The sequence below is a fragment of the Adiantum capillus-veneris genome, chromosome 17, assembly GCF_014529385.1.
Source record: "Adiantum capillus-veneris isolate H3 chromosome 17, ASM1452938v2, whole genome shotgun sequence".
In the NCBI taxonomy this organism is placed as follows: Eukaryota; Viridiplantae; Streptophyta; class Polypodiopsida; order Polypodiales; family Pteridaceae; genus Adiantum; species Adiantum capillus-veneris.
This window is the reverse complement of record NC_140947.1, coordinates 72972596-72986185: the sequence shown is the minus strand read 5'-3', so window position 1 is coordinate 72986185 and position 13590 is coordinate 72972596.

The window sequence follows — 13590 nt, the reverse complement described above, 5'->3', positions numbered from 1 at the left end:
TGCCTACATATCTACCATGTTGGGCCTCACCCGGCTTTGAATTCCCACTCACACACCCTCTTGCAATAAAAATTATGCTTTTAAAAAAAGGTTTATGTTAGATTGATTATGTATTTTTGTGTGTGCGTAACATAGTGTGTGTAGGTGTGTTTTCTTACAGGTTTGCTTCAATCCCCCAAGCTCTTTGTGCTCACATTAGCCAAATGTGAGTGCTCCTTCTTTTTTTTTCTTGCATAAACACACATACATAATCACACTCACATGCACATAAAAATAGAAATAAACACACTCTCTCTCTCTCTCTCTCTCACACACACACACACACACACACACACACACACACACACACACACACACACACACACACACACACACACATGTTGGTATGGGTTGGGTTTATCTTTGGATGCACACACACACATACCTGCTGACTTGATGTACTTCACCTAATCATCTGTCCCTTAGGAGCTACTGATGGTTACATGTTTGTATGGGTGATTACCTTTAGTGAATATGATGTATGCTATTGATAGCCGTTTTTTGGCTATCCAAAATTGCTATAGTGAGCTACCTCACCCATCAAAATCACTCAAACACTGTGGCTATCTTCACTCTTTCACTGCACATAGGCATGTGTGAGTTAGGGGACTTTTCCCATATCGCCTTAAAAACCCTCAATTAGCTAGTCATTGGGCTAGTTGAGCCGAAAAAAAAGAAAAGTATATTATGGCCTTTTTGTGTGTAAATAATTCATTGTATATAGGGTCTAAATATAGGGATTTTTATTATAATTATTTTGATATTTTATTTAAATATTTATACCTAGATGTGTGTTTATTAGACCTTGTATGCCTTCTTTATCCTCTTGCACCATAAGCATATTTTTTTACCAATGTGTACATTCCCTAATCTAATAAATATTTTTTTCTTTTATATAAATCACTCCCACATTTTTATCCTCACCCTTGTGAAAACAAAAAACCGGCTTTTACTTCCTTAGTCACTTTTATCATATAATTCTCATTTACTTGCATACTTTTCCTCTTTCACCCAAAATAATACAAAAGAGTAACCATATCATATGATTTCAATATCTTTTTTTGTATCCATAGTTCTTTCATATTTTTTCATTATGTACTCATTATTCTAACACCATGTGTTCATTGAGCTAAAATCCATGAATACTCCATACACTAGTCCCACAATGTATATATTTCTTTATTCACCAATAATCCTTCTCCATGCACGTGTAAAGATAACTTGGATGCTTTGTATCATGATATAACAAAGGAGGGGCTCACTCTTGGATGCATTGTGCAAATTCAACAAAGGAGGGGGCCACTAAAAGACTTTTGCAGGCATAAAAACTAGGCTTTTTGGTGAGATTTTTGGCGCTATCTCCGCTCGGAATTTGAAGAAGTGATCAACAGACAAATATAGTCCACAAGCTGAATAATCACTTTAATTTTTTGCATAATTTTTGAAGCTACCATGAGAGAGATATGAATTTTATGGTGGACCCCAGTCTACCCACCTTTTCTTACAAGTCACCCTAGTCTTCTCTCACTTCTTTTCACACTTCCCTTCCCACTTCCACACACACACACACACACACACACACACTTATTTCTCTCTATCCCTCATTCAAACCTACACCTTTCATGGTTTCTCTCACCCTCCTCACCATTACCCTCTCCTCTCACACCCATATCTTTTTCTTGAAGCTCTACCTACATACATTATCTCCATATCCCTCTCTATTACTCCCATAGTACAATTTTATTTCATCTTTTCAAAGTGCATAAAAAATTTAGCAACCTAACCATGCTTAGAACTCTGCAAAATGGGGATTTTTTAATCAACAAAAGACCCTCATATTCTTGGAGGTGTTCAACTATGAGGTAAAAGCATGTATTGGTGGTACCACTTTTTGCACCTTTTGGGGTACCCTTTAAAAAAAGTGGGGACCGGTAAATCTTTTGCAAAAAAACTCAAAACTTGTCGGACTTTATACTTTTAGATTCTACATGAAAAAATCTATCTATTGATATATAACATGTTAGTTTATTTTACATGTAGCACATGAAGATGTGGCTTGTAAAGTTATACCAAAGGAGTGTCCAAGACACCCCTTTTTGGTACCACCAATACATGCTTTGGCCCTATGGCGGTGGCGTGAAGTAGACTGACGATCACTTTTGATAATCTATGCATGAGTGAGTCCAAGATTCCTCAAGGATTCACCATCTCAAGGGTAAACCCATCTCATTCACCCCTCTTTTCTCATCCTTCAAGTCATTCTACCCATTGTAATTATATTACTAACTTTTTCTAGTGATTGCTAACGCTAACTGCTAACCCTTTTTTTGTGAATTGCACCCACTCTACTCTACCTTGGAGTAAGCAACCTCACACAAAAATCATTTATCTCTATAGAATCTTCTCTATTTCACCTCAATAATTCTCTCCTCTTGAGCCCACATCCATGTGACTCAAGAGACAAGAGAGCCCCACTCTCATAAGAATATACAAAAAATTCCATAAACATGGTTTTCTATGTAAATGTTGATTAGGAGATAATCCTAATAAGGGCTCTCCTCACCTATAAATAGAGCCCTTTTCCCATTGTAAAATGCATGATCTCTACACTATTGCTCACTAATTTGAGCATACCATTTTTCATCTTAGTTATAGGGAGAGAGAGTGAGCTCTCTATACACCATTACATGTGATGTATATGAAAGCTTCTTGAGATAGTTGTAGCATTGCAAGGTAGTGAGTGATTCATACCTTTCAATCAAAGTTGTACCTACTCTTGGGCATCAATTGAATCAATAATTTGGGTACGATTGTGGTTCAAAACTCTCTTGAGTCTCTCCAATTCATGCTTGTAAACCTCACCTCGTTTGGTTTAAGGTGACGCGTTTTCATTTTGAGATTCTTTTGTAGTATTTGCTTGTATGTAACGCAAGGGTTTTTGTGTTTGTTTTGTTGATTAGGAAAACATTATAAGAGGGTTGTAGGATGAGAGGGATCCCATAACCCTAAGATATTGTGTAGATTGCAACATCATCAAACTTAATTGTGTCTCTTGACTCTCCTCCAAGCTGTTTATACACCTGTGTCAATCATTTAAATTGAAGCTTAATTCTTGCACAAAACTCTCTCTCTCTCTCTCTCTCTCTCTCTCTCTCTCTCTCTCGATGTTTGGTGTGTGTATTTGTAGCAATGATATTAGTGATAATGTACCCTTCCTTCTCGCTTGTATTGCTCACGGGTTCTCCTCTTTGCGTCCTAGTTCGCTCTATAACTAGGTGGTGTCCCTTCACTTGTTGTTGGATATGGGTTTGTTGTTGTTTCACTTGTTTGTGGTATCTCCATCCCCAATTGAGCAGCACGAGAGCCTTGAGGGGTGTTTAGAGGTTGCCTCTCTTGTTGCCCGCGCCCCGAACCACCTCACTATGCTTACTGTTGCTATACTTAGCTTTGATGGCTTCATCCTGCTACTTTCTTAAGCTGCCTTCACCTTGCCCTTCCCTCAATGGGTGAATGTGCTTTTTACTATGCGTAATGTGGTTATAGGTGGATAGATTGTCTTTTGGATGAATACCATTAGTCTTTATTCTACACTTTCCTCAATGGGTGAAGCTGGGCTTTTCCTCGTCTCCTTGCTTTTTTTCCATGGGTGATTACCATGAGGGTAGGTACTAATGCTTTACCTACATTTCCATTAATATTTATTTCTTTGTACTTTCCTCTTTAGGTGATTACCATGGTCTTTACCTAGATTTTTCCTCCAGCCTGGCCGGATCCTTCCTCTTTACATAGTTTGAAGTGGACATTTTCATCATTTACGTCTAACTCACACTCTCTCTCCCAATAAACGGGGCTATTTTGTCTAAGCGTCTGAGACGAGCCTTGGTCTAAGCTCTTTGCCGCACCTTCACCTTCGGGCTCGTGTTGCTGCCACCTAGGAAGGTCTCCCCTCCTTTCTGAGTCCTTGACAAGCTCGACCCTTGAGAAAGTACCTGCTGGATCTCTTTGTGGATTGCCTCCATTGTGAAATCTTGCATTCACTTGTTTTTCCCCCCGCTTGATTCACTGATGGGCTTGTCTTTCTAATGTAAGTTTTGTTGGATGTATTTATTTCTTGCATCAATTCCCGCGTCCAAAATTCACTATGGTTGGGCTTGGTGAGCTTGGGTGCTTTCTATATCATATTGCATGCTTGTGAATAGCTGCTATACAAACAATAGCCACTGAGGTTTGTGCATTAGTCTCACCATGGTGCATCATGCCAATGAGTACTACACAAATTTTTTTACTGTGTTTACTTCAGAATTTTTCTCTTCAAGATGACTTCAAAACTTACCTATCTCTACCCTTGGTTAGAAATTGCATGTACTATGTGCAGTTTAGCAAAATTGCTTGGCTTGACATATTGGAGTTGGAGGCTTGCTGGTTAAACTGATGCTTCCGTCTATTTAAGGTGAGGGTTTTTCCCTCACTTAGATTTGGGCTTACTTGTTATGATTTTAAAAGTTCATTTGAAGGGAGTGTTAGGGAAAATGATTTTCTACTAGAATTTGAATAATGGTCTTGCAATAAATTGAAGGTTGATTGGATCCACTTCACACACAGTTTTTCCACCTTACCAACTAATTTTGGGTATTAAAAAAAACTAGCTACATTTTGATAGCCCCATGCCCTAATTACTGATTTGATTAAATTATTTTTAGTTTTGGCTACTAGTATACTTAAAGAACTGTGTGCATTCATCTCATTAGTTACATGTTTGGCAAGATGGTTGGGCTTATTTTCGTTGGTATGACTTTGGACTTGGGTTTCACCTGTTGATGTTCCTGGTTGATTTTGACCTTGTTCGAAGGAATTAGATTTTTGGTAATAAGAATAATGAGGATCATTATGTGGATAATTCTTAGAAGCTGGCTGACTAGCTCCCTCACTTAGACTTGGTTGGGTGAGAGAGAGAGAGAGAGAGAGAGAGAGAGAGAGAGAGAGAGAGAGAGAGAGAGAGAGAGAGAGAGAGAGAGAGAGAGAGAGAGAGAGAGAGAGAGAGAGAGAGAGAGAGATTATAATGGTGCTAAGATTTTTGGAGCTTTGTTTGGATAACTGGTGATGTTACTAGTCTTCTCACTTTTGGGTTGTTTTTACTTACTTTGTAACTATTTTGCTGACCTATCCTATCTTACTCAAACCCTTGACATCAAATTGCTTAAAGTGGATGCAAGTGGTATTTGAAATAGCTAGGAATGACCCTTTGTGGGTAACCATGATTTTGGTCATACGTGTAGGTTCTATTGGTCTCTTGCCCTAACACTGATTATAATTCTGCTAGGATATAGTTTGCGGAAGCTCTCAACAAAAAATTCAATTGTACGGCTTTGACAAATATATCTTCTTCCTATCCTATTGAATAAATGGAAAATTTTGGGTGGGATTTTTTTCCTGGCGTTGACTTCTGGGAGTGCTTGGTTAATGAAGACATTCCTCATCTGGATCTTTTTGGTTGATGAAGGCACCCCTACTAATTGCTTTGGTATTTGGATTATTGTCGACAAGTTATTTGATGCTATACACTTGATGTTAACATACTGGTCTTCTCAGCCTAATTTTAAGAATGCTTACGTATTCTACAATCATGGATAATTTCGGTTGGGTGGAATCACTTAACTGACATGAGGGATGGCCATCTTGCTGGCAGCTTGTACTTAGCAAGTTGCTGAGTGTAGATAATTGGGGGTGGCTTGGCTTGGAACACTGCTACTAAAACTTAGGAATCTGAGGACTAGTCTACAGACCGTGTTTACCACTTGGATTTGATGTTTTCCCAAATGGTTACTACTAATCTATCTGGAGATATCAACCTGATTCTTGGCTCAGGCTATTGTTGAACTGGCTTGAGCTGACTTCGGCTAGTTTATCTCATTTTTTGACTCTAAATACAACTGATCCTTTGACTAATAAGGCTTTCCTATGAATGATAAGGCACCTTTGACTCTAACCAGCTTGCTGAGCTTGTTAGTTTGGATTTTTTTGGAGAACACACGAGGCTCAACTGAGTGCCTCATTATTTTTCATTTACATATTTACTTCAAAATGTGTTTGGGTCTCTGCTTGGTGCTATTTGTCTCTTACTCTAACACTGGTTATGATTTGGTTGGGATAAGTTTTTCCTAGGATAGTTCTCACTTGGAGTGTCACTTTTTACCCTTCTCAATTTATACTTACCCTGGATAAAAACTTGCCAGGAGTATTTCATGAGGCCTTGATACTTCTAGTTATTCTTGGGTTTATGCTTTGTTTAGACTTGATTGTCTTAGAATTCATTGAATCTGCCTACTGATTACTGTGAGCTTGCTAATTACATTGGTTTTGAAAGTTTGGTGTAGTTGGTCCATGCTTGCAACATTAGTTTGACCCACCTGGTTGAGTCTTTGCTTTTTTGGTCGCTGCTCTAGCTCACTTTCTGGTTGTTTTGGTTTTCAATACTGATCTCTACTTAGGTTTACTATTGTGATTTATTTACTGGTTTTTGCTGGTCCTTGGGGAATGGTTTCTCATGAATGGTTCTTGCCTTATTATTGTTTATGTTGATCCAGTATATAAGGATTGATGCCACTTGGTCTTTTCCATACCTGCTCTTGAAATTTCTTGCTGCTATGAGTACATACATTAAGTTTTATAATGTTATGGTTACGTCTTCTGAATAATCTGGTAGATTCCTGCACTAGAATTTGTTTTTTACTGAGTATTTTTGGCCGAGTATGTACCCATTGGTGGGCTCGCTCTTACTATTCATTGTCTGCTTGGCCCTGGGGATGCTGGCCTTATGCTAGCTTTGGCTGGCTCTTGCTAGCTTTTTTGAGTAAGTGATGATCTTGACTTAATTACTAACTTGGGGCAAATTACTTATGGATAACTAGTTTTGCTGATGTTGCTTTAATTTGTGGCAGGTCCTCCAATATTATACCTTCTTGGTAATGTTGTATCTCTTCATTTTGATGAAATAGTCTAGCTTGGGGTCATCCTCTTTTGACTATGATGGGATGTTGTTGATTTTGTTAAGTGGTGCCTCCCTTTGGCTGGCCTACTACTTATATTTTAGTGATTTGTTGTTATTCTGGGATGGGTCTACTATATGATTCTTTTCTACTTTATGGTGATGAACTTGGTGATGTTTGTAAGGATACCTTGACTGGTTTGGATCAGCAAAAGTATCTTCCTCGAGATTTCCCTGTCAACCACTTGTAATGTTGACTCCTAGTTTCACTAACTTGATACTAGTGTTTGGCACAAAAAAATGTTGATTTTGTTTGGCTTCTTTTGCTGTCTTGGATGTATGGTTTGACTGGCTGTTGGGTTACACTTTGTCTTTTCACCTGATGGGTTGATTGGCTGCTTGGTTGCACTTATGGATACACTTGTTGGGTTGGTTTGAGCTGCACTTATGTTTTCACCTATTGGGGATTCCGACTAATTTTGAAACTATGAGAGAATACTTCTCTATTTACTAACATGAATCCTCTAGGGATATCATTTACTTACAATTTAATGTCAGTAGGATATACTTGGAAGTTGTATTAACCGCTTGCTTGTGGTTCTTGAAAGATAAAATCTAGTCTTAGTTTTGGATAATCTTGAATGCTGGATTCTGGCTTCTGAAAAAAATTTCTAGCTATGAATTTATATTTACAAAGTTATGGCTTGCTTAAGGATGATTGGACAGTGTTGTACTCATTGTTGATGAAGAAATTTGGCTACCTCTTTTTAGGTTGCTGTTATGACTGGACACTTCACAAAGTGGGAATTACTTTTGCTTTGCTTATAATTTTTACTATTTAGGATTGTAGCTAGAATAATAAATTTTAAGTTGTATAACAACTGATAGTTTCTTTGACACCTGCCATACGTAGCCAAATCTAACAAATATGTTTTCTTGACTATATGGATGCAGATGAGAATTCTATCTTGGCTTAAAAAGGTTTAGCTATGCTGTTGTCCAACATTGGAGATGGAGGAGTATTCCTTCTTGATATTTTGGTTTAAGTCCTGATGTATAGGATAACTGGTGTTACTTCATTCTGATTATATTGTACAAAAATGAGTCGAGTACAAAGTCGTTTTTGTGCAATTTATCTTTTTGTTGTCTAAATCCAATTATCTTTTGAACTTTATGTTCTTTTGTGTATAAGTATTATCTTAATACAACAACACACACATCCTAAACACAAGGCCTTCTGGGCAACTAGGTTGGTCAGGAAGCTGGCTTTGGACTATTGTAATGTCTGTCTTTGATAGGCCCACTGTCGGTAAATCCTTTTTGGTTGACAAGTGTTAGGTGGTCTGACATTGACTTCAGGTGGGGGTTCCTATTCTTCTATGGTCCTTTGACTTGGCTGGTTTCAGGTAATAGAAGCTACCAATTTCATTTCCTCTGGTTAGATTTTGTATCTAATACTGAAGTCTTCTTTGGATAAAGACTATGAAAACCCTTACACCACTTTTTACTGACTAACAAAGCCTTACTGGCTAACAAGCCTTAAAACTCCGACTGGAGTACATTCTTAATCAAAGACTACTTCTATGTTGACATTACTAGATAATGGTTCAATGGGACTTGAGAGCATGATCTATGCAAACTTCTGAAGTATTACAACTCTTATGACTTCAAAATTGACAATTCTACTCTCATCAACTTGCTGAGGCAGCAGGCTTATACTCAATGGGCCTACTGCCTTAACATTGAGTATGGTGCCTAGGTAAGGGTGGGTGCACACACACACACACACACACCCACACACTCTCTATGGAACATGCACTGACATATCGCACGCTTACACCTACATGGTCAACCCCATGATGTAGGGTCGACACATTATGCCCCATTTTTTGGATCGGCTCTATGTTAGTCCTGTTCACCCAATACTGGCAACGCAGAGTCTAAACACATGATTCTATATACACACTATGTCACAAAAGCACACAATACATGGAACATGGTAATGCATAAGGACATACAAACTCATAACACACACCTGCTGGCATAATAACAAGACGTCATTTGTACTGACAGATTTTGCATGACACAGACAACAACATCTTTGGCGGAGGAGTAGTCAAAAGACAAGGACATACAACATGAGCAGGCTGATGAAGCATTCAAGCAATAAACCCCTTCTATTTTTTGGTTTTATTCTGGCTTAGATAAGCCAAGTCGTTTGTAAAATGGTTTCCAGATACATGATAGCATCCTTCAAGTTATCTATAAATGTGTGTTAGCATCCCTCAAATTATCAAAATTCTGCTTCAAGTCGCAATAACATTATGTAGTCTGTATCTCAAAGTGTTTCCCCCCCCTTTTTTTTCCCCTTTTTACAACAAGGGCACTTACTGATATAACACCTGGCTACCTTTATAAGGTCAACATAGTAACTAAGGCGTAGGTTTTAAGCCTAAGCAACTTGCAATTTGGAGCCTGGCTAAAAATGGCACATAGCATTACATAGCAGCGCTGTATACACTCCTGGCGAGAAATCGCTGCAGCTAGCATCGCCATAGACTGCCTTTAAGGCACCGGACTTAGCTTCCCTATAAAACCAAGGCATCGCAAGTCACACTTAGCACTATATGCACATATACACATAGCATCATACACACTCATTTGTCCAGAGCATCACACACACACAATTGCCGTAGGTGGGCGTCCTGAGAAGGCACGTCACACTTGCTGCTGGTGGCGCATTTGCTACACTACCAAGCCCAAAGTCAGCCTCTATTACCCACAAAGCTACTGCGCAAGATACAGAAGATACAGAGAAGGTACATTATTTTTTTCAAACGTATATGTTGAAATGCAATAACCATATAATAAGCTGAACCTCCATTATTTCTCACAGAAACGTTCTGTAAGACATAGTGTTGATTACTAGTCACTTAACGATTTATCATAAGGGACTCAATTGTATGCACACACATCTCAAGGCACTGTATGCCGTAAATAATCACATTTGTATGCCATAGGTAATCAACCTGGGACGGCACGGCACATCGGCTGGTGTGTGCGCAATTGGTACACTAACAAGCCCAAAGTCATCGCTTTCTACTGCACACAGAGATAATTCGCAAGCTGAAGACGTATAGTACAGACAAGGCTAACTTGCAAGCTACAAACAATACAGGGGAGGTACGTTCACGTGTCTGTACACCTTATCTATTGAAATTCATTAACAATAATGTAGGTTAAACCATCTTTTGTATCCAGTTTTTCACAGAAAGTTCTATAAGCATGTGTATCGTTTTGTAATTACTTATTTTCCGGTAACGATTCCAGTAACAGTAATGGATTTCTATTCACTCATATTTATGGTAAAGAGGTTTTAAAGGCATGGTTTTGTTTTCGGTTAACACATCATCTCTCATGCATAAAGTACTCGTCTATTGATACACATAGGAAAAAATCATGGCATCACGAACTTAAATTTCTGGCGGTAGAACTAAAACTTGCATACAAGCATGCAATCCGATTAAACATTGGTAGGATATGTGTACAAAGTATAGCAATAGGAAGGTCCACAAACAACCTATATTCATGTAAATGGCACATAATAGGCACAAAAGAGAATACCTCCCTCACCCATACCCTTGTGTTTGCATACTTATGCATAAGGCGTACATTCATAACGCAGTTAAGCCACAATTGAGCATGAAAACAGGTTGGTAGTGTACCTAAACTAAAAAAGATATATGGTCCGACTAATTATACATAAAATTACTTGAAGGGAACGGTTGCAAGGAGAACAATACCTTGAACCTACAAAGGCAGAAGGAGCACTTCCGATGTATAACAACTAGGTGAACTGATAGTGGAAACCTGGAGTATAAGTTTTTTTTCACAAAATAAGAAGCAAAGTGGTGTTTTTTATCGATTGTCTTGTATGTAATATCGGGCATAAAGGAGGTATTAAATCTTTGCATAAGGGTTTAGGATAACCTTATTTCAGTATGAAAAGACCGGTTTTTTGAAGAAAGGGATAGAACAAACAAAATTTTGACCAAAATTGTCAGGAATTGACCTTAATATACTCACTTTGTAACCATGGCAAGGTTGCCCCTAAGGCATAACCAAATAGTATATAAAAAACAGTACGAAAAACCTTAGAGGTAAGGATGGTGAGTCAAAATAGAGGTTTTTGTATAAAAAAAGGGGGGGGGGGTTTTCACTCTTGTTTATGATTAATACTTAGCCAAAAAATGGATCAAAGATTTAATGTATAGGACACATCTTGTAAAGGTAGATGTTGGTCTCGTTTGGAATATGTTTTTTTTTTAAAAAAATAAACCGTTTTACAAACAAAATGCTGCCGAAATTTTTCAAAAAAAAGAGAGTGCTTGTAGATTATAATGCTTACTTATATATCATAATGATAGGGCTGCCCCTATAGCAACATAATATAGTCGCTAAAGAATGCTAAACTCCTAATCATTGATGACAAACAGGAGTACAGGTAGACAGCTAGGATGAGTGTCACTCGTGATATATTCAAGCTGCAAATGATTCGGGACAAGCTCATAGCAGCACACAAGGGAAAAATCTAACCAAGCCATTAGCAATTAGAGACCCCATTTCCAAACCTTGTAAACCTATACGAAATTTCACGAACCATAATCGATCATATCTGCATAGGCGAGCAAAAGAAAATGTATCATATACCTAGGAGTAGGGTTGGGCTTCAGGGTGTGACAACGATAACAAGCAGTGGGGATTGCTTGATATACCTGTCACCCATTTAGTGCAAATTAATTCTAATTGATTGTACTTGTGGTTGGTTGGCAGGTAAAGATCCCTGTATTGATCTGATAGGAGTTCCGGCCTAAAGCTCCTATTGTTTTATGTACCGAAGGATCTTGTAACAATTTTTGATATTTAAAAAAAAGTTCTACATTTCTTTGGAGTAACCATATGATAAGTGTAAATAGTACTTAAGTTCTCTCAGTATATGGTTCTAAGTGATGGGATTTTTCAATCAAACACACACACACACACACACACACACACACACATGTTGGGATGGCTTGGGTTTATCTTCGGATGCACACACACACACATACCTGCTGACTTGGTGTACTTTACCTAATCTGCTGCCTCTTAGGAGCTACTGATGATTACATGTTCGTATGGGTGATCACCTTTAGTCTGTACCTTTCATTGTCCTTAATGAGTGAATGTGATGTATGCTATGCTTACTATTGCTATACTTAGCTTTGATGGATTCATCGTGCTACTTTCTTAAGCTGCCTTTACCTTGCACTTCTCTCAATTGGTGAATCTGCTTTTTACTATGCATAATGTGGCTATAGGTGGATCGATTGTCTTTTGGGTGAATACCATCAGTCTTTATTGTACACTTTCTTCAATGGGTGAAGCTGGGCTTTTCCTCGTTTCCTTGCTTTTGTTCCATGGGTGTTAACTGAGTCGACGTCAGTTAACAAGAGCCGCTAAAGGCCCAAACCTTACAAATGCATATCAAGGATAAATACGAAGGAGTAGCAAAGATTGGAGTTACACATTTTTCCAAAATGGTCATGTATTGTAAATTTCCAATTTATTTCAAGCCATTGTAATATTTTTAATGTGTTACGGGCTCAATGGGAGTTCCAAGTTTTAAAGAACAGGTTAGTTAGTGTGCCTAAGTTGCAGATTCAGTTAGTGGACGAGCCCTAAAGGCCTCGTGCGCCCGAACATTGCTAATTTTTGCCAACTTACATACTAATTTTCTACTAAGGATTGAAGCTTTCAACCGTTCAACCAATCTGCATTGGAAATGTAAACAAGCTGGTATTCTCAACCTCCCTAGAATCTAAACATGTGTAGAGATGAGTAGAGATGCCATGATGATGCAATGATATGCTATGTTAATTAACACCATGTCAATGCTATGTTATGCTATGCTAATTAACACCATGTAAATGCTATGTTATGCTGTGTTAATTACAATACCATGTAGATGCTATGTTATGCTTTGATTTTTTTTGAAATGTTCATTTTCATGCCGTCGTAATGGCGAAACTTTTCAGATTTGGAGGCGTATGGAATTGCCAAGTTCAATTGCTAATTGGTGAATTTATATTTCTAATTGTGTGCCTAATTGATCTAATTGCATGCTTGAATGGTCAATTGCAAGTGTGTGTGCACTAAAATCAAGTGTGTGTGCATTGAGTGTGTGTATGCCTAATTTTAGGTGTGTGTGCACTATTTTGCGCTTGTTTGTGCACCTAAAAAGCAATGTGTGCTTAATGATTTTTCAATTATGATGATTGATTTGTGTTGTGGTTATGCCCAAATAGAGACTTGTGAATTCAAATTGCAATTTCGACAAGATTAACCCTTTTGTGTGTGCATCTAAAAATTGGTAAAAATTGCCAATTATTAATGTGTGTGTCTAAAAAGTGCTTAATGTGCATGATTAATTCAATGTTTGATTGCATATTCAATATGTGTAATGGTTAATTGCTGCGTTTTTGAGCTCAAAACAGGGATTTACACACTCCAAATGCATCAAATTTTGA